Here is a 23184-nt window from a genome sequence, read left to right as displayed (position 1 = left end):
TATGCGTAAGACACCTTTATTGTAATTACCGTTATGACAATTAATGCATTTGTTCACATAATTGGTTAATGCTAAGTTGGAAATATAAATGATGACACATTTAATTCATTACAACAAGCTGTTACTTAATCTGCTAATCAGACTCTATATTGGTTGCTACAATATGTGGTAATCATTAATGGTTGATTTAGTTGTTTAAGACTCATGGCTAACTGTGCATTAGTTATGCATGATATATTGTGTTTTGGTATGACCATTTTGTAAAATACCAGAGTATATTTCAGTGAAAATGATCTTCCAAATATCTAACTTTGTTTATCACAGATTTACAAACGTCGTACAGGTTTTGAAAGACATTAATGTGGGATAATTACAGAATTCTGAGAAAAATCCAGCAAAATGAAAACTGCAAAACTAATAATATGAAATGTTATTTTTATTTATTAATTTTTTTTTTAGTTGAAAATTCCATTTTCTAACCGGAATTCATCTTATTACAGTGTTAAAATGGGTTCATGGTGATTCTTCCATCTACTGTCAAATTTCTAAAAATGTTTCCTTTAGAAATGTGAGGTATGAATCAATCTGAGTGCCAGAGCTTTCATCACATCAAAGCATTTCACCTTTTGGGAGAGTTTCTCTTCTTCTTATGTCAAGAGTCCCTCATACATTTAAATTCATCCATTTGACAAGCACTGTTACTCTGAGAGACCTGTAGGTAAACATTTTATCTATTTCTGAGAAATCAAACCCATGGCCTTGGCTTTACTTGCATCACCCTGAACTGTTTGAGGAACCTAAAATAACACAATATAGAAGTCTGCTGCTGTTTTATTAATATTTTAACCTTCACGACAAGAAGTGTTTTTTGTAGTCATGTCACTTCATTATATTTGCATGTCTTGTGTCCCCAAATCCTTTTTTTTTTTAATCTCAGTTCTGTTGAATTGATGGGAATGTTGTTGTCTTTGAAGGGACGAGGAGGAACTTGAGAGTGAGGGAAAGCAGCAGGGTGAGGTTTTAGCATAAGCATATGCCTGCATTAAAAATTGAACCGGGAGCTGTTAAAATAACAAGGGAATGCCAGGATGTTTGATGGTAAGTAGGACAGAATGCTAAATCTTTTATTTTGTTCCGAGCTGATGTATGGCCACTAAGGGTCTCTGCCCTCCAGAATGAGTCTTCGTTTCACAGAGTCCTCTTACTCTCTCTTTCCTTCCCCATTTCTCTATCCACACACCCCAATCAGGAATCGGACAGGAGCTTCTCTGCCGCAGGTGTCCACAGTAACTCTAGCCGAGTTGCCAATGAATGTTAATGAATAATTAAAGAGCCATTCGTGATGTTGATTGAAATGCTTTTTGGGGGAAGTTTCTCAGAGTTTATGTGCTCAGTGGGAGCACTTCTGTATTCATGGAAATAGCATTCTGAGGTTCTACTACATTCTCGAAGAGGTACAGTGGCATATTCAGTTGTTTCAAATGCTGAAACTGGAAAATGAAGCTTTTCCAGGCAATTGCTAATCCCCTCCATCGCCCCCCTCTTCTCCTTCAGTGCGGTACAGGAAAGGTCAGGACGGAGAGATGGATTTAAAGCCTGTGATTGCAGCAGAAAGTCTTGTGTCCTTTCAGAAATTAGATTGAGCGGTTGTACATCTTCTGTCACCAGTGAGAGAGCCGACCTCGTCCATCTCTGCATCTTCCAGCAGAAAACCATAGGTCTGGTCAGGACAGTATCTGTGATGACAGATAGGAAAGAGCATGAAAACAGTGAGGTCTGATTGAAACCTATCTGGAAAAAAGCACTGGATAGTATGAGATAAAATGAACTATAGTGGTACGGACACCATTACATTCTAACAGTTTTCCCACATTTGTTTTGTATGGGAGTTTTTACGCCTGTCTATATTGGTCGATTGAATTGAACTCGAACTCAAGCTTGTGTCCCCATCTGGTGCAGATATGGGGAGGTGTGAATACAGCAATTTATACTCTCGACAAATAGTGGTCAAGCTGAACTCTGGTACAGTTTGAATATGATCAGACCTTGTTTTAGCACATTTACAGTAGGCCCTGCACCTTTTAAATTGTTTGATAGATTGAGTTGTGCACCAGTGGCGTCCAACTAGACAACTCCAGACTATGCTCTAGCTCTGATACAAGTTTCATTTGTGGATAATAGAAAAACATGGGTAACAATTTATTTTGATTGTCCATTTGAATATTAGCAAACTGTCTGCATAATATCTATTGATAACTGCTCCTTCAACTCACACTTAACTGACTATAAGAAACTTTGCAAGGACATGTCAACTCTAACCCCAACTCTAACCCCAACTTAACAGTCTACTTATAATCTAATGAGAATTAGTTGGCATGTAGATGCAATGTAACTTAAATTTAACAAACAAACCATCACAATAAAGTGTGACCAAATGTGTTGTGGTGTTTAGCTGTTAACTAGTCTACTGTTATAACTGAAATGTGTATAAATATTTCACAACCACTTCACACTCTATTTGCGATATGTGAACAGTCCCTCATTACTCCAAGACAAGTTTGTCAGTGGTGGTTCATAGGCCAGCACAGATGACGGTTGTGTAGGCCATTTCAGAACCCAAACCAAAAGACTCTTTCTAGCAAAATTCTTTATGTGTTGGTTGTTCTGCAGTCATCTTCAAGACGTCTATCAGAGTCTGCATGAGTTCACAAGGGTCTCTTAGAGTCTAACTAAGGCCCCGTTTACACTAATGCATTTTTCATAAGTTTTGCTACAGTTACGCCATCCGTCCACACTACGCCGGAGTTTTCAAGCGCCGAAAACGGAGCGTTTTGGAATCGCTGGAGAGGCCGTTTTCATTCTAAAATGCTGCTGCTCCATCTCAGTGTGGATGAGGGAAAACAGAGACATCTGAAAACAGAGGTGGGGCTGCTGAAATTCGTTACCTGATTGGGGCTTTTGTATCATTGCGTATCCTTATTTGTCAAGCCCCTATCACATGACTATAACACATGGCTTGAACGCTGCTGGAAGACAGCAGATCAGCCTTCACTGTAAACAACAACATGGACACAGAAATGGGAGCGTTGTTTGCACTATTGTCTGTTTCATTGTGTAGTTATTCATTTGTACCATTTAGTAAAGACTCGACCTCGTCGTCTGTCCACAAAAATACCTCTCTTGCTTTCTTTGCCATTGCGTTCAATGTTCAACCGGCGTTTGTTGACTAACAATAACCAAATGCCGAGCGTGACACATGCTTTCTGTTTATACTAGAACGCGCATGCCCAGAGTGTGCGAATGGTCACGCTTTATACGTTGTTGGTGGCGTAGTGTGGACGGAGATGTTCAGAAACACTAGTTGAAACGCTAGTGTGGACGTGGATCGTTTTTGATCTAAAGCGCCGTTTTACAATAAAAACGCACTAGTGTAAACGGGGCCTAAGTGTCTTAGAGTCTACAAGAGTCCTATCTAAAAAACTAAAATCCTATCTAAAGAACTAGGAACTAAAGTTTGTTTCATGTTTATAAGAGGTCAATTGTTGGTGGGACCTGTTCTCCATGGCGGTTTCTCAATACCAACAACGCACAGTTCAGACTTGCCTAGTTCAGACTTGGAAGAATGAACTCCCGAGGTTGCGAGGACACAAGTGGGGTACTTTTTCAAATGGAACAGCAGTGTACTTTATAACGTCACTTACCTCACCATGGATTCATCGATCTCACGGCACATTAACAATAAAATTATTGAATTATATGAAGCACGGCCCTGTAATTAATATTATATTGATATAATAAATCTACATTTTTGTTTTAAGAACATGTAAATATAAATCACTATAAATGTGAAGTGAAATGGGTTATTATACACAGACTCTTGTCTTTGATTATTAGATTTAATAAACTACAATGAACATTATACAAGTGTAAAGTACAAGACATACACAATAAGAAATATATATAACGTCAAGCAACTGCGTAAACACGACAAAATAAAATAATTAAAGACAATTATAAAAGGTAACAAAATAATACTGCCAAAATAATACACCTGAGAACAAATAATAGAATTAAAAGACCAAAAACTGTCCGTTAAATATACAAAAAATGTATTAAATATCATGTTTTAACTACAATGGAGTGATGAATGAGATCCAGCGGTACATCCGTGATGGACTGGCCAAAGTAAAGCTGCTCTCGGCGGGGGAGGGGATGATGAAGCTTGCGCTGGCAGGCTGGGGGTCAAAGTCTGCATAAGCTGAGGCACATCACCAAAGACGCGTTATCTTTGTGAATAAACTGCCGATTCGAATTTTAAAAAACTACATTAACGCCTGAAAAACTGTTAAACTTTTATTTTGTGACACAGTAAAGGAGTATTTTTGAAACTGTGCAGGTTTTCCATTAGCGTTTGCTGGTTTAGCTGCAATGCATTCTGGGATACCTGTGCTTCGCAAGTTCGCACAAGTCACCTCTCGAAGCATCTTAGGCCAAAGGGGCATAGCAAGTACACATGTGGGAATTTTATCTCTACTTGGCAAGATGTGAGCTTTAAAGTGGAATAGTACTTTGCCGACAATTGATGACTTTTCATGAGGACACAAAACGCAAGTATCAACAAGAACGCATATTGAGAAACTTCCCATCATTGCGTCAAAGAGCTTGGAATCACCAAGAGGCGACACTCAATAGAACGTTAATTGCAACAGCCCCGGATTCCGTCATTTTGGAATGAAAGCGATTGGCTGTCCATTGGAATATATATATATATATATATATATATAAGAAATGAGGCAGTGGCGCAGTAGGTAGTGCTGTCACCTCACAGCAAGAAGGTCGCTGGGTTGCTAGTTCGAACCTCGGCTCAATTGGTGCTTCTGTGTGAAGTTTGCATGTTATCCCTGCCTTCGCATGGGTTTCCTCCAGGTGTTCCGGTTTCCCCCACAGTCCAAAGACATGCGGTACAGGTAAATTGGGTTAGCTAAATTGTCCGTAGTGTATGAGTGTGTGTGTGAATGCTTCCCAGAGATGGGTTGCGGCTGGAAGGGCATCTGCTGCGTAAAAACTTGCTGGATAAGTTGGTGGTTCATTCCGCTGTGGCGACCCTGGATTAATAAAGGGACTAAGCCGACAAGAAAATAAATGAATGGATCTGGCAAGCAGCTGCTTTGTTTTTTATTTATTTATTTAAAAAGCACATTAAAGCTGAGATACAACCTGAAAGACGACAATACAACACTTACTATCACAATAATCAGCACTTTTAACAGTTTATTTTACAGACTTATAATATGCAGTTGTTCTATTGGAATTTTCATTCCAAAATGGCCGCCGTGCAATCTGGTGGCTCTTTCCCAAATCACACTAGAGTGTCGCCGCTTGGTGATTCTATGTTCTTTGAATGCATATGCTGATGTTATGTCTGTAATGTGTTCATATACTGTAATACAAGTAAGTTGGAACCATGAGATGTTTAATAATTACACAACATACATGCCGTTGCTCTTTCTGATGTTTATATTACCCGTAGAATTTCACCTAATTGGTTATTTGCGGTCGCAATCAGAGCAAAAATTCTGCTGAATCCTCATTATGCCAGAGCTTTAAGTAATCATTATAGACGGCTGATTTGTTGTGTTTGCGTATCCAACCAAATATTACTTCAATTTTTATTGTTAGCTATACTGTCACATTGAGTACAGATTCATTCATTCATTTTCTTGTCGGCTTAGTCCCTTTATTAATCCGGGGTCGCTACAGTGGAATGAAATGCCAACTTATCCAGCAAGTTTTTACGCAGCGGATGCCCTTCCAGCCACAACCCATCTCTGGGAGACATCCACACTCACATTCACACACACACTCATACACTACGGACAATTAGGCCTACCCAATTCACCTGTACCGCATATCTTTGGACTGTGGGGGAAACCGGAGCATCCGGAGAAAACCCACTTAAACGCAGGGAGAACATGCAAACTCCACACAGAAACGCCAACTGAGCCAAGGCTTGAACCAGCGACCCAGCGACCTTCTTGCTGTGAAGCAACAGCACCACCTACTGCGCCACTGCTTCGCCCTGAGTACAGATAGTACTGTTTAATATATTTAAGTTAAATATCCTTATTTGATGATAAATGCTATCGGTGCAGTGTATTGTGTCAGTCAATGCTAATGGAATTTAATTTCAGTTACTAATAATAATTTGTAATTGTTTCTATATTTCCTCCTTTCTTTGTTGACCATTATTCATACTACAGACATTAGCGGGTGCATATATTGGAGAAAATAAATATCTAAATTTCAATCCTTCTGCTCTCCTGATTCTCCTAACCGGAAGCTGGTCCATATTTGGCTGCCTCAACCACACATAATTTATATGTTGTAAGTTTACTACAAGTAATATAGATAGGTGAAAGAACCCATCCAGATACAAGTTTCACCCACCCAAATCTAATCAACAAAAGATTTTCTTTGGCCTCAATGGTTTCCATAAAGACAAAGGCATCGTTGTTGAGACCTTGTTTGCATCACGATAGAATCTACCAATGCTCAGGTTTAATGTCTCTCATACCTGGACTGTTTAGAGTTTTGAATGAAATTACATTTTTAAAAACCAAAGAATATAACTTGTATTGTTAATTTGGAACTGGATTATATACATTTTTTCTCCACAGTTGCATGGCTTTCATTGTCCACCTGGCTGATTTTGGCATATGCATGGTTTACAATTTCAGTTCTCATCGTTGTGTGAAAGCAAACACCACTGAACTGCAAACTGAACTCAATTAAACTGAACTTCAACTGTGACATTTATACCAATCTCATCTGAATCAGTTTTATTTTAACTATAATTCACACCGGCATTATACAGTACCTCTACTGATTTTCTGGAATGTTCCACTATTTAAAATATGACTTAGGCTTTTAATTCTGGTTCATCCATCCATGTCAAGCACTATAAAAAAGGCAATGAACAAGATGAAGATGAAAATGGGCAACTAACAGGCTTTCCTGTTGTGAATAAACCTTAAGACTTTAATGGTATTACTGCGATAGTGAGACATTGAAGTGCTTTATCAGCACTGTTTTCTTGTGTTCTCACCAAGGACGTAATCACATCTTTCAACTATGTAAGTTACTAGTAAAGAAATAGAATGATATAAGAAATTCTAGGTGTAGTATAGTTTTACCTACTTGCACACATTCACTTGTATTTAATATACTATGTTGGAAATGTGAAAGGGTTCTTGTCTTGTCACATTCAGTTAGGAATTACACAAATCACGTACTAACACGTCTTATCAGGTACTAACTTATCCAGCCTATCGTCACCTTGCAATTATAAGGTTTTCTGAATGATTTTGAGATATTGCGCTTCAAAGTTTTTGCATTCCATATAGCAAACAGTATATGCATAACATTTGTTTTTAAATAAAAACTCTTAAAATGTAAACAACATATAAAAGCATCACGTATTGTAAATAAGTTGTCATTTAATATGTCAATAACTCAATTTTAACAAAAATGTTAGATAGAACCTTATAATTCTAAGGTGACGATAATTTTTTATGCAGTGGATGCCCTTCCAGCTGCAACCCATCACTGGGAAACATCCATACACTCTCATTCAAACACATACACTACAGACAAATTAGCTCATCCAATTCACCTATACCACATGTCTTTGGACTGCGAGGGAAACCGGAGCACCCGGAGGAAACCAAGACATGCAAACTCCACACAGAAATGCAAACTAAACCAGCTGAGGCTCAAACCAGCGACCTTCCTGCTATGAGGCGATTGTGCTACATAATGCACCACAGTGTTACCTATGCCTATGATTACAGTTTCAAATCCAAACAATGCAATTTGAAGTTGGGTAGTTGTATTACTGGATATCACTGTTATTATAGTACTATAGTAAAACGACCTTCGTAAATGAAGGGCTTGCTACTTTAGTCTTACCTCATGCTTTTTTAACATTAAAACTAATGCTTTGACTGGATTTCTGTTCCATTTCTGCGAACCGTAAACCCTCTGCCTTCTTCAAGTGTAATTGGTCTTTTAAATCATTTTGACATTGACAAGTGTTTTTAGACCACTGAGGCAGACCAGCCTGAAAATGTGACTTTTAAGCCATTGTGTCACTTTAACAGAGCACGACATAATGGAGTGCAGTAGATTAGTGTAAGATTTGCAATTTGTAAATTCGTCGTTACTGGGAAACTTTTCCATCTTAGTGCCTGGTTATGAACTTATGGTTTATAAGCACATTACAATATTTACAGTAGAGTAAACTCTGATTATTTACTCACTCTCAGGTGGTTCAAAACCAAAGAAAGGGCAAAATTATCAGCAGGATAGGGCTCCTTCTCATTCTTCAGCCTCCACACCAAAGTTCCTAAAAAAAAGGTCATGGTGCTCCAGGTTTGGCCAGCCCAGTCACCAGACATAAACATTATTGAGTGTGTCTGGTGTAAGATGAAGGAGAAGGCATTGAAGCTGAATGAGTCCTGCAAGAATGCTTTCTTTGCCAATCCAGATTCCAATCCAATCCACTTTATTAATAAGCTATTTAAGTCATTGCAGAGATGTATGGATGCAGTCCTTAAAGCTCATGGGAGTCATACACAATATGACTTTTCCCACTGCACCATGACTTTATATTTTATACTATACATTATTTCAGTGACAAGACTTTTGTCTAAGGAAAGTCAGACCTTACTGTCCTAATTAAATAAATAAAAAAACAAGGCTTGATCATATTTCATTTTGGTAAAATAATCATAATCTAGAGGCCTGTGCCTTTCATAAAAAATTACTTCTGATACCAAATGATCAACCAGAAGTCACGTTATTATTTGTTGTTCCTAAATCTTGGGTAGGTGACAAGACCTTTGTCAAGTAGTGTATGGAAATCAATGGTTACCATTTTTCAAAACACCACATTTTGTGTTCAAGAAGAAGAAGCAGGACCTCAAACAGGTTTGTGAGAAGTGAATGGTGATTAAATGATGGCAAAATTTATATTTTTGGGTGAACTATTCCTTTATTAGCAAAAATAGCAAGCTGGAGTGAAAGTTGTATCCCTTTTATCACATTTACCATTGGATTTATGAATTAATGACTTTATTGTTTTATGTTTGATTGGACTCTTGTTCTTAATTATCTCATGTCTTTATTTATTAATCACAGGGTAATGCAAGAGTCTTATTAAACAAGTTTCAATTGCATTTAAATGGAATGTTCAGATTAGTAGGAGAGGGAAAGATGTGCAATTAACATGGCTGTCAGTAGTAGTGGACAAATTGTTAACACTTAGTCGAACAAGGTTATTGAAGCGCTGATTGAGTGTGTTGAACTCTGGCCTCAGTTGTGTAGAGGGGCAGTTGGTGCTATTGTCAGTATGTACCAGCGCTATCTAGAATGTTGTAGACTATTTAAAATGTTTTCAATAATAACAACTTTTATTTGACTTAAATAACCATATTTATTTGCACATATTACAAATTTATATATAAATATTAAAATAAACAGATTTCTAGATGTCAACATCACCCCCATATTTACATCTTGTTGTAGTTCTCTTTGTGTCTCGGCTCCCTGTCAGAATCAAGTTCTATGATTGTTGAATTTATTTATTTATTATAATAATAGTTTGAGTTGCTTTTTTGGCTGGAGTCAAATCAGTTTTACAAGTTTAATAATAGTCTGCTGTAGCTGTATTGTTGGCTGCAGCTTTATTTTTCTTCTATAATATTAAACCTTGTGTAACACCTGCTTCTATTATTTTGTTTCCAGCCATATGTGCTTGAATCTGCTTTTTTACAGTGGAATATAATAAAATTGGCATTTCTATGTGGAGTTTGCAGGTTCTCCCCGTGTTTGCATTGATTTCCTTCAGGTGCTCCGATTTCCCCCACAGGTGAATTGGGTAAGCTAAATTGTTTGTAGTGTATGTGTTGGAATGAGAGTGTATGGGTGTTTCCCAGTAATGGGTTGCAGCTGGAAGGGTGTCAGCTGCATTTCAAGTCAGAGGGGGTATCTTGTTTGTTAGTACTGAAGACGTGAACTGTTTCATTAACACTCTATTAAATTTAATGAACTGGTTTGACTGGTTCACTTAGAAGATCCAGTTAAAAACAAATGATTCATTCGCGAATCGCCCATCATCACTACAGACAGTGAGAAACAGAAGCATTCATTCATTCATTTTCTTTTTGGCTTAGTCACTTTATTAATCCAGGGTCGCCACAGCGGAATGAACCGCCAACTTTTCCAGTACGCTTAACGCAGCGGATGCCCTTCCAGCTGCAACCCATCTCTGGGCAACATGCGTACACACCCATTCACACTCATACACTAATGACAATTTTTAGCTTACCCAATTCACCTGTATTGCACAAGTGGCACCTCCCGCTCTCCCTCGGGAAGCCAATATGTAAGTAACCAAAACTGCAAATTCATCGACTCGCCTTGAGGGGGCTGGCTCCAGGAAGTCCAGGGCTGCGTCCGAAACCGCATACTTCCATACTATATAGTACGCTAAAATCAGTATGCGGGCCGAGTAGTATGTCCGAATTCATAGAATTCGAAAATCAGTATGCGAGAAGTACCCGGATGACTTACTACTTCCTGTGAGATTCTAGAGTGCGCATCCCATGCACGCTGCGCTATCCCATGATGCCCCTCAAACGAATTCATGAATGGGAGTAAAGCGATGCAATTGATGCAGATAGGTCACGTGACCATGACAAAATGGCGAATGTAGTATGTCCGAATTCCATTCATACTTTTCACGTTCATACTGTATAGAACGAAATTTTCTAATTTAAATTCAAATACAGTACCTACTGAGTAGTAGACAGTTTCGGACGCAGCCCAGGTCATTTCTTATTGCAATGGGAAATTGGCCATTTTTACAGCTGATAAAAACATGCTCACAGCCTGGTACAAAAGATGGCTTTGGTGCATATAGCCATGATTAACCTTCATGACAACAGTGAGGGGGTGATTTTTTTAATAACTCATCCGTTTTGTTTTTATTAAGTTATATTAAGTCTGCATAATTAAGGGCGTGGCCACTTGAGTGACAGCTAGGTCTTGCTGTCTTGTGACATCAGCTGATTATGGCTAAATAGCTGACGAACTCGGCATATACATCGTATTTTTGTGTTGGTTAATGTTTCTTTACACAGTCAATTGGCTTTTGGGATTATTTCCTACAATTATCAGACGACGTGGCATGCTATGTGCACTTAATTGTGCTCACAAATCATTCACGTGGCCTCCATTTCCCTGGTGAATGAAATTACTTATATAACATCTCTATAAATGTATTTGTTTTATTTAAGATCATTTATCATTTATAATGTTCTTTAGAGCTGTAATGCCCAGCAGAATCTGACAGTTTGATTAGCTGTAGGCTCTAGAACATCTAGAACAAGAGTCATCTGAAGCTTTGTCATACAGTATTATGCATGGATTTCATCAATAGTCTTGCATTTACTAACACAGACTATAATTGAAGTGTTTTTGGACGTATTTCACGTTTTCCTCCAGTTAAAAACGTCATAAGAACAATGTTTAGTGGCTCTGTGTATTACAGCAGTGTTTTTAAAAGTCTAAACACTTCATTGATATAGTGTACAGCCAAGCACATGTGGTCAGAACACAAACGAGTCGCAGGTATTAAAGTATTAAGCGTTTCTCCCAAAGTAAAGTCTGTCTGCCAGGTCCAAGCAAAATGCTCCGCTCACTCTCCACCTCTTTGCCCTTGTTTGGTATTCTGCCATGGGTGCGATGACGCACGAACAAAATGGTAACAGTTGGCTGCGCCTACTTTTAGCTTCATTTGTGCTCTTCAGAAACCTAAGGGTGACGTCACAGATACTACGTCCATATATTTTACAGTCTATTGTACATGGATGTTTTTAGGCTGTAGACTGTAGACTGTTGCACCCGGAGGAAACCCACGCGAACGCAGGAAGAACATGCAAACTCCACACAGAAGCGGCAACTGACACAGCCGAAACTCGAACCAGCAACCTTTTTGCAGTGAGGCGACAGCACTACCCACTGCGCCACCAGAAACAAAACAGCTATTCATTTTGTTATTAAGCATTCTAAAGGTTTAAAATAGTTTTTTGCCTTAAAAAATAATTTTATGCTAGTCTTAGGCTTTATTGCAGTCTTTATCTCAGTGGACAGTGAATTTACTTAACTAATAACACAAAACATACAAAGGTAGCAAAGGCATTACATGCTTTCATTAATCTGTATACAGCATGTATAGCTCTGGGCCCAGAAAGTTATCAGAATATAATTTTTCCTACATTTCGTTTAAAGGAAAATGAAGGTGTACTTATATAGGTGGTTGTTAAATTCAGAGTTTATCTATAAAAAAAAGGTTAAAAAACACCATGCAAATTCTGAAAGTAATCAAACTTCAGCCAAGTAAGGAAAAGTAATGCAAAAGCAACTTAAAAATAATATAACACATTACTTTCCATGAAAGAAAATGGAGGAGTAACTCAAAATATTGCAATGCAGTACTTTTCAAAAGTAACTTTCCCCAACACTGGTCATGAGGGTATTATAATTGTGTCGTGAATATTTTTCTGCAAACAAAATGAATTTACAAACATCACTAATTTTTTATAACATTGAGTGAAATTTTAATGACAAATACATTTTTTACCCTTAAATTTGAGATCAAGACATAAATGAATGATACTGTTAACATTCAATAACACAATTATAATGGCCTCATGACAATCATGTTTTTGACAGATTTATGCCACTTTATGATGTCTTGATAATGTCAAGTTATCACGACAATGACAAAGACAGGTCATGATGTATTTGGTTATTTCACGTTGCCATAACAATGACATCTCAAACAACGTGTCCTTTGCATTTAAAAAAGACATAACTGAGCAAATGATACTTAATAGCAGTGGTGTAATGTAACTAATCATTTAGCTGCTAGATGTTAGTAAGATTACATGTCTATGTTCCTTCTATGTTGATCTCTGCTCTATGTTCATCTTAAAATGCTTATGATAAACCGATGTTTGTTTACCTTCAAGCTGTAGTTCAGTTGCTTGACGCATGTGCACGTGAAGAAGTGCTTTAGTGAGCACCAGCACAAACACATACTATGTACATCTCGGCATGCAAAAGTGTTTCTTCATATATTTTCATCAAAATTGTTCAGCATTTACCGGTCCTTTAGAACGGAGGTGTAACTGTTTTTTTTTTTTTTTTTTTTTCCAGGAAAAATTCTGAAATGTTAAATACATTGTAGAAAATCTCCTAAATATTCATGACATATGTCATGTCATGTCATGATTATAATGGTTTTACGACAGTCTTATGAACAGCCCCTTCAAGTAATTTATTACCAACTCATTTGCATGAGAATAAAAGCTGTATTGTTGGCCTTTCAAAAGTCATTTGAAGTGAAATCTACTATAATATCAGTAATTCTACCCTAGTGATAGCTTTGTACTTTTTTCTGAGAGTGTAATTTATACATGGGCTTCTGCTTCTCTTTCATGGAAATAACCTGGGAATAATTGGGTTACAACGTACAGCGTAAAGTGCCTTTTAATCTGGCTTTTCAGTGGGACCAAACGTGAGTATCGTGTTTCCTCCAGACATCAGATCCTCTCCAGTGAATTTCCCCTAAGTTTTCTGCCCCCAAGCAAAATGTTTTCCCTCACTCGTCTTGTCTGCCCTCTCTATTCTCTTCCTGTGCCCTATCGCCTCTGTTCTTTCATTGCCCTTTCGCTGGATTTCATCTCCTCTCCTCCGTTCTACCTCTCAGCAGTCCCTCGATCCTGTTGGCCTCTAGCATGGGCGAGTAAACAGTGAGTGTGTAATTGCTCCCTGTGGCCTTGTGTTTTTGTTGTAATTGCTCTAACGATTGCAAACTGTGCATCAACTGTCCCAGACCAACCGCTTGTCCAAGGTCACCTGAAGGCAAACACGGGAAGCAGAGCAATGGCCATGTCACACATACGTGACACAAAAATCTCCTAATGTCACATATACGGATGTGGCCACTTTCAAGCTCCATAGCACTCGCAGTACACTCTAAAAAGTGGTTTATAAGTGTAAAAGTGGACTTTATTTTAAACCTGTGACTTAAAAGCATCAAGTTGACTTTACTTTGTGAACTTTATTTCTAAACTAATTTCGGGAGGAGTACGTGTTTATGATTGACCATGGCTGGTCCCACATTAGCTATCATATTATTTACCAATCAGATGAATCCAAAACACACATAAATAAGCGGATTTCCTTACCTTAGTTATCTTCATCTTGAAGAATCCATCCATCTTGACTACTTTTTCCTAGCATATTTCAGGGTGAGGCGGCAGTTGTCTTAGTTGTCAGCACTGTTGACTTACAGCATGAAGGTTGCTGGTTCAAGCCCCAGCTGGGCCAGTTGGCATTTCTGTGTGGAGTCTGCATGTTCTCCCTGTTTCCTCCGGGTGCTCCAGTTTCCCCCACAGTCCAAAGACATGCGCTATAAGTGAAGTGAACAGACTAAATTGGCCGTAATATATTAGAGCGAGGATAAGGACAGAATCTGCTGTGTAAAACATTTGCTGGAATAGTTAGGGGTTTATTCTACTGTGGCAACCCCTAAAAGCAAAAGATTAAAGCTGCGGTCGCATTAGAGTTTGAGCATGCAATATTCTGTCATGCGGCGATGCGAAAAGGGGCAGGATTAAACAAGCTTATTAGACATTTAAAAAAGCAAGCGATTACTCCGTTATAAATGTCTGTCCACAGAGATCTATTTTGATCCTCGATGATCTCACGCAGTCAAGTGATGCAATTTTGCAGGTCAGATTTCACCAAGCTTGAACTTTGCACCACAGCAACCTGCAAAATTTGACGCATGACCCTACGTTTCCGGTCTGACGCATTCGTGTGCGTATGAATGGAAGTCTATGGGGAGAAAAGTCAAGTGTGACCGCAGCTTAAGCCGATAGAAAATTAACGAATGAATGAATGCAGGTGAGCTCTCGAGGCCTACCTGAGCTCAGACTCCCCTTTCTCCCAATGAAACGGGAGGAAGCCCTGGGCTCGAGGATCTTCTGAGACTCTGGGACAGCATGCCAAACATGCTTTATTTAACAATCATCATCTAAGTGTGAACTCTTGAAAAAAAAGTGAGTAAAAAGAAAGCAACATAGGCTCATTGTGAATACATGATACCACCATATACATTTTTGGAGAGCTTGAGTTATGTAGCCAGAAATATGTATGACTGCATTTTATCTTTCAAACAAACGCTACGGGGAGGTATAATGCCGATGACGGTTTCTGTTTGTTTTCACACTACAAGCTGAACACTTACTTTCGTGTGGAAAGCTTTTCCGCTGTTACCAGATTTCACTGTCGCTCACCACTTACGCTAATGGACTTAGGAGGCAGAATTGACCACGATGACGGGGTTTGAGACCAGTGAAGAACGGTTCCAGAAAGCGTTTAAGACAAAAACAAAAGGCAAAAACAAAACAAACAAGTAAATAACAGGGTGAGAACATGGTAAGATCTGAAAACATGGTAAAAATCAGGAAACTTTTCTGAAAACACTTTCTTTTGAAAAATAATATTGGTAAGGTTTAGGTAAGGGAGTGTGTGAGGGGATCAGTTGGTCAGTCGGTCAGTCAGCGCTCTCTGGTGGATTTACACGAGAACGGCAGCCGCGAATGTCACTCTAGCGGGAAACTTGAGATCTCAAAAAGTGTACACAGCGACCTCTGGTGGATTTGTGAAAACAAAAACTGCAAAAAACATAGCTCCTGGGACATTTCACACTCTCTAGAAATGTATACAGGGGTAGCCATCCATTAAGAATCTGGGTTGAAAGTGAGTTAACTTGATTGACTTAAGTTGACTTGATTGTGCACATAATTTATTTACTTACATTAACTAATGGGCCATTATATTAAAGTTTAACCCTCATTTTTTAAGTCAACTAAACACTTTAAAAGCAAGGGGTTCACTTTTTTAATTGAAGCAAACTAATAGCTTCTTACAGTGTAAATGAAGACAGTAACGATTAGCATGCAGCCAGTGGAGAACAATGCTTATTCCATTTTGGGAAATATTAAAATCTTAACAGCTTAGCTTATAAATATTTTAATAATAGAGTGCTATTGAATATTAATTAACTGACTTAAAGTGCCCCTATTATGCTTTTTCAAATTTTTACCATTGATGCACTGTGCTAAAGTCTAGATCATAGTGCAGAACATATAAAGTTATTGTCTCCTGCTGTAAATGGTCATCCAATCATAACAAACTAGGCCATCTGACCAATCAGAGCTCTGTAAACTTTCAGAAGGGAGGAGTTTAGAAAGAAATGAGAAGTTAGTCAATGTAAAATGTGTATTATGAAAAAATGTAAGCATTTTTAGACCTTAAATGTATGTAAGACTTATGTAAAAAAACCTTCTAAATGTTTTTTTTATGGTATAATAGGGGCACTTAAACCCAGTAGTACTGATGATTCATTGCTATTGCAGCTGGTTCACTGGCACTTATGCTGGGTCATTGCTTTAGTGGGCATTAACAGTTGGCCTAAAAAAGGAAAATAATCAAAAGAAACAATTTCCGCTGTACATAATAGGCTCTGAAAGAAATTACTGTTTCATATCCCTTCCAAACCATTATGACCTTTATAAAACACAAATGAAGATATTTAGAAAAAAAGGATGTTGTTCAAACTATTGAAATCAGTATAACCTCAGAATAAAATGTACAAAACATTTACAAAGATACATTTGTGTAATAATTTATCCGTAAAGAATGTCTATCTATACCTTATTTTACATTTTAGTCCCTATTGACAGCATTCATTCTCTTTTAATCACTACTTTGATAGTGTTCAAAGTGGATTCTAGACTCTATTATTATAGTATGGACAAAAATTCTACACATCACAATATCAGTTCAAAAATGGCCAACACAGGCTCATTGTGAAAATGTACCTCTGTATACATTTCAGGAGAGTGCAAATTATGTAGCCAGAGGAACGTATAGCAGCATTTTATATATTTTTGTTGTTGTTATTGTTGTTGTTAACAACTGTTTATTGAGTTTTTCCGGAAACAATATAAAAAATAAAATAAATAAATAAATAAATAAACAAGAGCAAATTTAAAGCCCTCTCCTGCCCATCCCACCTCTGGTAGAGTTCAAAAGATTAATAAAAAAATGTAAAATAACAATTATTTATTTATTAATAAATAAATAAACAAATCAAATAATTTTATAAAGAAATTCTATAAAGACTTAAAAAAGAATGACACAACACCAAAAGCTTAATGCCATATACTGACAGTTTTTACATTAGGACCATGTATACAGAAAGTTGAGAGTTCCATTGAGAGAATGTCCAACAAATACACAGTCCAGGTTCGTCTGTCCATATAGCATTTTATCTTTAAAATGAACAATACAGGGTGGTATGATGTCACCGATGGCTGTTTCTTTTCGTGTTACTGGCAGAACGCTTAACTTGACGACTTTTCTGTTGTTTTCAGCAGTGGTGGAAAGAGTACTGAAAAGTCCTACTTGAGTAAAAGTACCATTACTTGCCTCAAAATATAGTGCAAATAGAGTAAAAGGATCTGTAGTGAATATTACTCAAAGTATGAGTGAAAAGTAGCCCTTTCAAAAGTAATTGAGTTGTTAGTAGTGAGTATTATGCTGTAAAAAGCTGATGCATTTACATGAAATTTTTGGATGTGTGCAAAATGTAACATTCTGTAGTGCATTTAGTTATTGCCCAGCAAGCACACAGCATCATAAGACGTTAATATTAGGTTAAATTTAAATTATGACCAATTTAGATCAGGTGACCAAAATTCAAGGTCTAGCTAGTGTCTAAGGACAATGTTATTTAGTCAAATGATGTACAATGTCAAATGACATTGATATTAGGTTAATTTTAGGTTGTGTTGGAAAGCGACCAAAATCTAACGTCAAGTCATAAACTTAAGTCATATTGACATCAATACTGACAGTTATTTGTCAGGTATGGCAACCAAAATCCAACATCTGATAGACGACATAGTAGTAACGTCCACACGTCAAGCTGTAACATTATTAGACGTTAATATTTGGTTGATTTTAGGTTGGAAGTTGGATATTGATGTCGGCCTGAAGTTGGGTTCAGACGTCACCCAGATTTTCATTTAAAAACAAAATGCAACGTCCCAATGACTTTGGGGTACAACGTCAATCTGACATCATGTTGACATCCTGTACCTGCTGGTTGTTTAAGGCCATTTTAGTCATCATGCAGTGAACAGCCGCCATCTTATCTTCAATGACATGCATCTAAACGGTCTCTGGGTCAATGTGTGTAAAGATTTTGAACATCTTCTTGGACACTTTTAATGCTTCCAAACTCCAGTTATAAATTGACCATGTCTTGAGATATTTCGTTATGATGCAATTTACCTTCTATGTGCAATTTTATTGGTTAGGTATCACAGGACTAATGTTTCTAATCCCATAGACAAGAAAAAAGACAACTGCAGGTTGAAGGAAAATAGTGGAGTAAAAGTACCAATACTGCGCTAAAAATGTACTCAAGGGAAAGTAAAAGTACACATTTTTAAAGTGCACTTTCACTTCTACACCCCCTCACCTCAGCTCATGTTCAAACCAAACTGAGTTCGGCACGGTGTTTCTTATGGCAGGTTTTATCCTTCATACATTTTGAAAGATCGAGTTGATTGACTTGATAAGGGAATATGTCTTGACATAACCCACACAGACGTGACTTGGTAAAGTGTAAAGTCATGTATGATCTTAATTGTTGCATTAGTCTGAATGTAAATCACCTCATCAAGCAGTGCTGGAGCAGCATGAGTGGACCACAGCGTATCAAACGAACAGTAATAACAAAGGAAAAACACACTACTGAAGACACTTAAATGTGTGTATATGCAGCAGCTCTGTGATGCATGTCCACAACTTTGTGCATTGGATTAAATTAGGCTGTGCAGTCTCTGAGTTCAGTCCGTTACAATCATGGTGGCAACCTAGGCAGACACAGACAGTCAGGCAGCGTAATAAAGAGAGTGAAACAAAGTGCAGTAATTAAAAGGGGCAAACAATAAATATATAGAATATAGAATAAATATATAATTTTACATTAGACACACATCTGATACTTGTGTTTGCAGCGGCTGCACATCCACAATTTTACGCTTTGGGTTAAATTAGGCTTTACAGTCTCTTTTTCTTTAATTGTTTGTGTTCAGCGGACGAAACTTAACCAACCCCATGACGTCAGACACGGCGACATTCCAAGATGGCTGTACCCTAGGTCTAAAATCTATAGCAAAACATGCTGTTTTCTGCTAAATGGTTACATTAATCGAGTTTGTTTAATATATTTTCATTAAAGTGGAATCCAATGTTAATAATAAGGTAAACCTGACTGAGTGCTTCATTTCCCCTTTAAAACTACTTAGTGGATTACAATTCCTGAGAAAAACTACTCAGTTACAGTAGTTAGAGTATTAGTAATTTGTTACTTCACACCACTGGTTACCAGTTTGCTCAGTAGCTCGCCACGTACGTCGGTGTACAGTACTTGAGACGCAGAGAGGAGTTGACCACAACGACAGGGTTTAAGTCTGGTGGAGAATGGTTCCAGAAAGCAGGCAAAACAAAAACAAATAACATAAATAAATAAATCAATTAATCAATCAATCATCAATAAATAAATAAATAAATAAATAAATAAATAAATAAATAAATGAATAAACAAGTAAATAACAGGGTGAGAATGTGGTACTATCTGAGAACATGGTAAAAATCAGGGCTTTTCTTTTTGCATTGCTTTTGAAAACACTGTCGGTTGGGTTAGGGAAAGAGAGTAATCAGGTCAATTGGTGCTTTTGAAAACACTGTTGGTTGGGTTTAGGGAAGCTGCTGGAAGGGATTATTGGTCAAATGGTCACTCAGTTAGTCAGTCAACAGTGGCCTCTGTTGGATTTATGCAAGAACAGCAGGCAAGAATGGCACTCACGAGAGAAATATGAGATTTGAAAAATCATACACAGCGGCTCTGCAAAAACTGCAAAAAAAAAAAAAACCTTTTTCCTGTGACATATTTCGCACTGTTCAGAAATGTTTACAGGTGTACGTAGAATGAGCCTGAGTTCATGCATTATAAACAATGATTTCTGGATTGGATCAATTTGCAAATGCCTTTGAAAGACTCTCTACTTTAAGAAATAAACTTGTGAGGAGGATGAGCAAGACAACTCTGCCTGTACAGTTACTTTTAATTATACTGTTTCTGTACCTGAATGATGTTTGACTATGAAAAACCATGAAGCAACATTTTACTTCACTTTAATCTTTACTCTATTATATTTGTTTATGCTGGCAATTTTCTTTCTTCATCTTTATTTTTTATGCATGATTCACTCGTTTACAAAGTCCTTACAGTGAATCTGAAATAACGGTTTCTTTCAAAATAGAGCTATTCAAGTCATCTTATGAAATTGTATTCACATCTCAATGTATAGTCGCAGAAAAATTGCTGCATTACACATTATGAAAATGATCTGCTGTGTATGTTCTTTAATTCACAAATTACCAGTAGATCACTCACAAACAAATCCACTCCCGTTGCATTTTTAAGGATTGTAAGATTGCATATAAGAAGGAATGCAGGAAGGTTTTTTTGCATTTCTCTCATTATCTTAATGAACATTTATACTTCAGGGTAAAAATGCCCCCTAAATAAACAGTCCACCTGATTTGCTTTAATGTCTAAACAGAGCCAGAGTGCTGTAAGCATAAAGTTCAGGAACAAAACACAAATGGCTCTGCATAATAAGTATATTTGTTTCCAGGCAACTTGCGTAATGAGATTATGTTGCTCTAATGCTGATGACAAGACTTTGATATCCGTTGATGAGGCTTAATTTATAATACACACAGCACCCGGGAGCGCCTGAGGGTCACCTGTACTTTTGACAATCATTATTTTGAAACATGTTTGTTTGCTGAAGCCGTTAACCTCACAGGCAGGGCTTTTACATAGAGAGTTGTTATGCTTCGGGCAACCTGTGTTTGAGTTCCAGCTCAGGAACCTTCTCTAATCCCAGACTTTACCATAATTAAATTGTTTTCAAATGCCCTGCTCATTGTATCTGTTACATGTTTGATAAATTTGATAAATTCCAAAATCCTCATGTTGTGTTAATTACATTCATGTTGTAACGTACAAGAGCATACAACGGGGTGGAAGTTCCAAATGCAGCTTTGTTGAAGAATGGCCATACAGGCAAGGGGTTAACACAGGAGCACACAACTACAGTATGTCACGGGTAATCCTCAAAGTGTAATTTGAAATCCGGGTCGAGGCAGGCACCAAACAATCAAAAACTAGGAAACAGTCCAAGATCAGAAACACAACAGGGCAAAAACACAAAAATGCTCAGGAATGCACATAAGTGTAAAGTCATGGTCACACTGCACTTTTTGCCCCATTGACTTCCATTCATACGCATGCGAATGGGAGAGACTGGAAACTTAAGTTCGCTTTGTTGCAAAGTTCAACCTTGGTGAACTCTGACCTGCACAATTGCATCCCGTGATTTCATGAGACCAATCAAAGATCAAAACATGACCTCTCTGTACAAAAATGTAAAATATGGGATTTGGTCGCTTTGTTAATATATATGGCTAATTTGTTATAGCTTTTGTTTGTTTTATTTAAGTTTATTTAGATTTTATTGAATCCGATTTTTGTAATCCTTTGCAGTTCCCTGTGTGTGCGCTGCTATATCAGTTCAGTATGTTCATTTTGTTACATAACTGCCCCCTTGCTGGTCATGTCTTTCTTGTGTTAGACCATTTTGTGCAGTACCACGCAACACTGCAGCATTGCGTGTGGTCACATTCCTTCACTCGCGCATTCTTAGTGGTCACATCTAATTTATCTGAGTACTAGATGAATTAAGGTGGCTAATTGAGTGTGTGTGTGTGTGAGAAAGAAGTGTACTCTAAGTTCTGGGTTCTGGATGAAAGGGCATCCACTGCATAAAACCTGCATAAAAATATATCTACTGATAAATCAGGGACCTTGCCAAAGGAAAGTGAGTGAGCTTTTTGAGAAAGAGGCGAACTCTCTTTTTTGTCAATTTTTTGAAGAAAAGATAGAGCAGAGCTTTACTGCTTGAATCAACTCTGAATCGCACATCAGACTCAGTGTGCAACGTTTATGAGTGTGGCAGACCTTTCAGATACGAATACAAATTAAAAGCCTACCTTTATCCACAAGTGGAAGTAGAATATGAGCAGTCCTCAAGCCATGTGAAGAAAACGCTTGCCATTTGGAGTGTGCATTAATACATCAAGCAGTCAATGAACAGACTGGGCGGTGTGTGAAACTTCCAGCATCCCTAACCCAACATATGCTGCTAACCAACCATGCAGGGAGACTAATTACAAAGTCCGGCAACCAGTTCCACTAGCAGACCTGTGGCTCTAAATGGTATTTGATCTTCCTCTACATGGCGCAGAATCCCTTCTGACAGCCTTTTATCACTCTATTGGAGGTAAAAAGCCTTGGAAATGGGCTCTTAGAGACAGAGCTGCAGCATCCCTCAACGAAGTGATGAAAATAAGTAACTGTCTGGGAGTGGGTGAGACTGAGACGTGAGAGGAATCTGTGAGTGACTGACAGAGATGGGTAACAGGGCCTCGGGGGGTCTCGCATGGCCCACCGCGGCGACGAATAAGGATGTGAGCGCTGAAGACTGCAGTGTGTGTGTGTGTGTATGTTGGGAATGTGATGACAGCCTGGAGACCGCAGTGCCGTTCTCCCGGTTCTCCCCGTGACACCGGCTAGCTGTGATGAATGCAAAATTGATAGGGCTCATTGAAATTCACAGACGAGAGGAATCTCCATTGACTCGCTCAGCAGCGCCAGCAGCTTGTTTGGAGGAAATTAATTTAATAACAAGATCAGTAAGGCGTCGTGATTGTGGCCTCGCCCCAATTTACATATTAATGAATTTGTGCGCAAGGCATTTCTGGACGAGGAGTCACCACCTATTACCTTTCCGGCCCCTTGAGCTGTGTTTTGTTGGTTCGGCTAGGAAACAATCTTTAGCATAA

General features: G+C 38.0%; 1 long non-coding RNA gene across 1 annotated transcript; it reads right to left on the bottom strand.

Moving 5' to 3' along the window:
- LOC141381301 (uncharacterized) lies at nt 1-22858 on the bottom strand. The gene is made up of 5 exons (XR_015481324.1): nt 22333-22858; nt 15380-15444; nt 15056-15179; nt 14316-14539; nt 1-1736 (listed from the first exon to the last, which is right to left on the bottom strand). It is a non-coding gene; the product is annotated as an uncharacterized LOC141381301 (long non-coding RNA).
- Between the last annotated feature and the right edge of the window lie 326 nt (nt 22859-23184).

The sequence above is a fragment of the Danio rerio genome, chromosome 3 (assembly GCF_052040795.2).
Source record: "Danio rerio strain M-AB ecotype USA chromosome 3, GRCz13ab, whole genome shotgun sequence".
Classification (NCBI taxonomy): Eukaryota; Metazoa; Chordata; class Actinopteri; order Cypriniformes; family Danionidae; genus Danio; species Danio rerio.
This window is presented reverse-complemented; position numbering and strand designations above follow the sequence as displayed.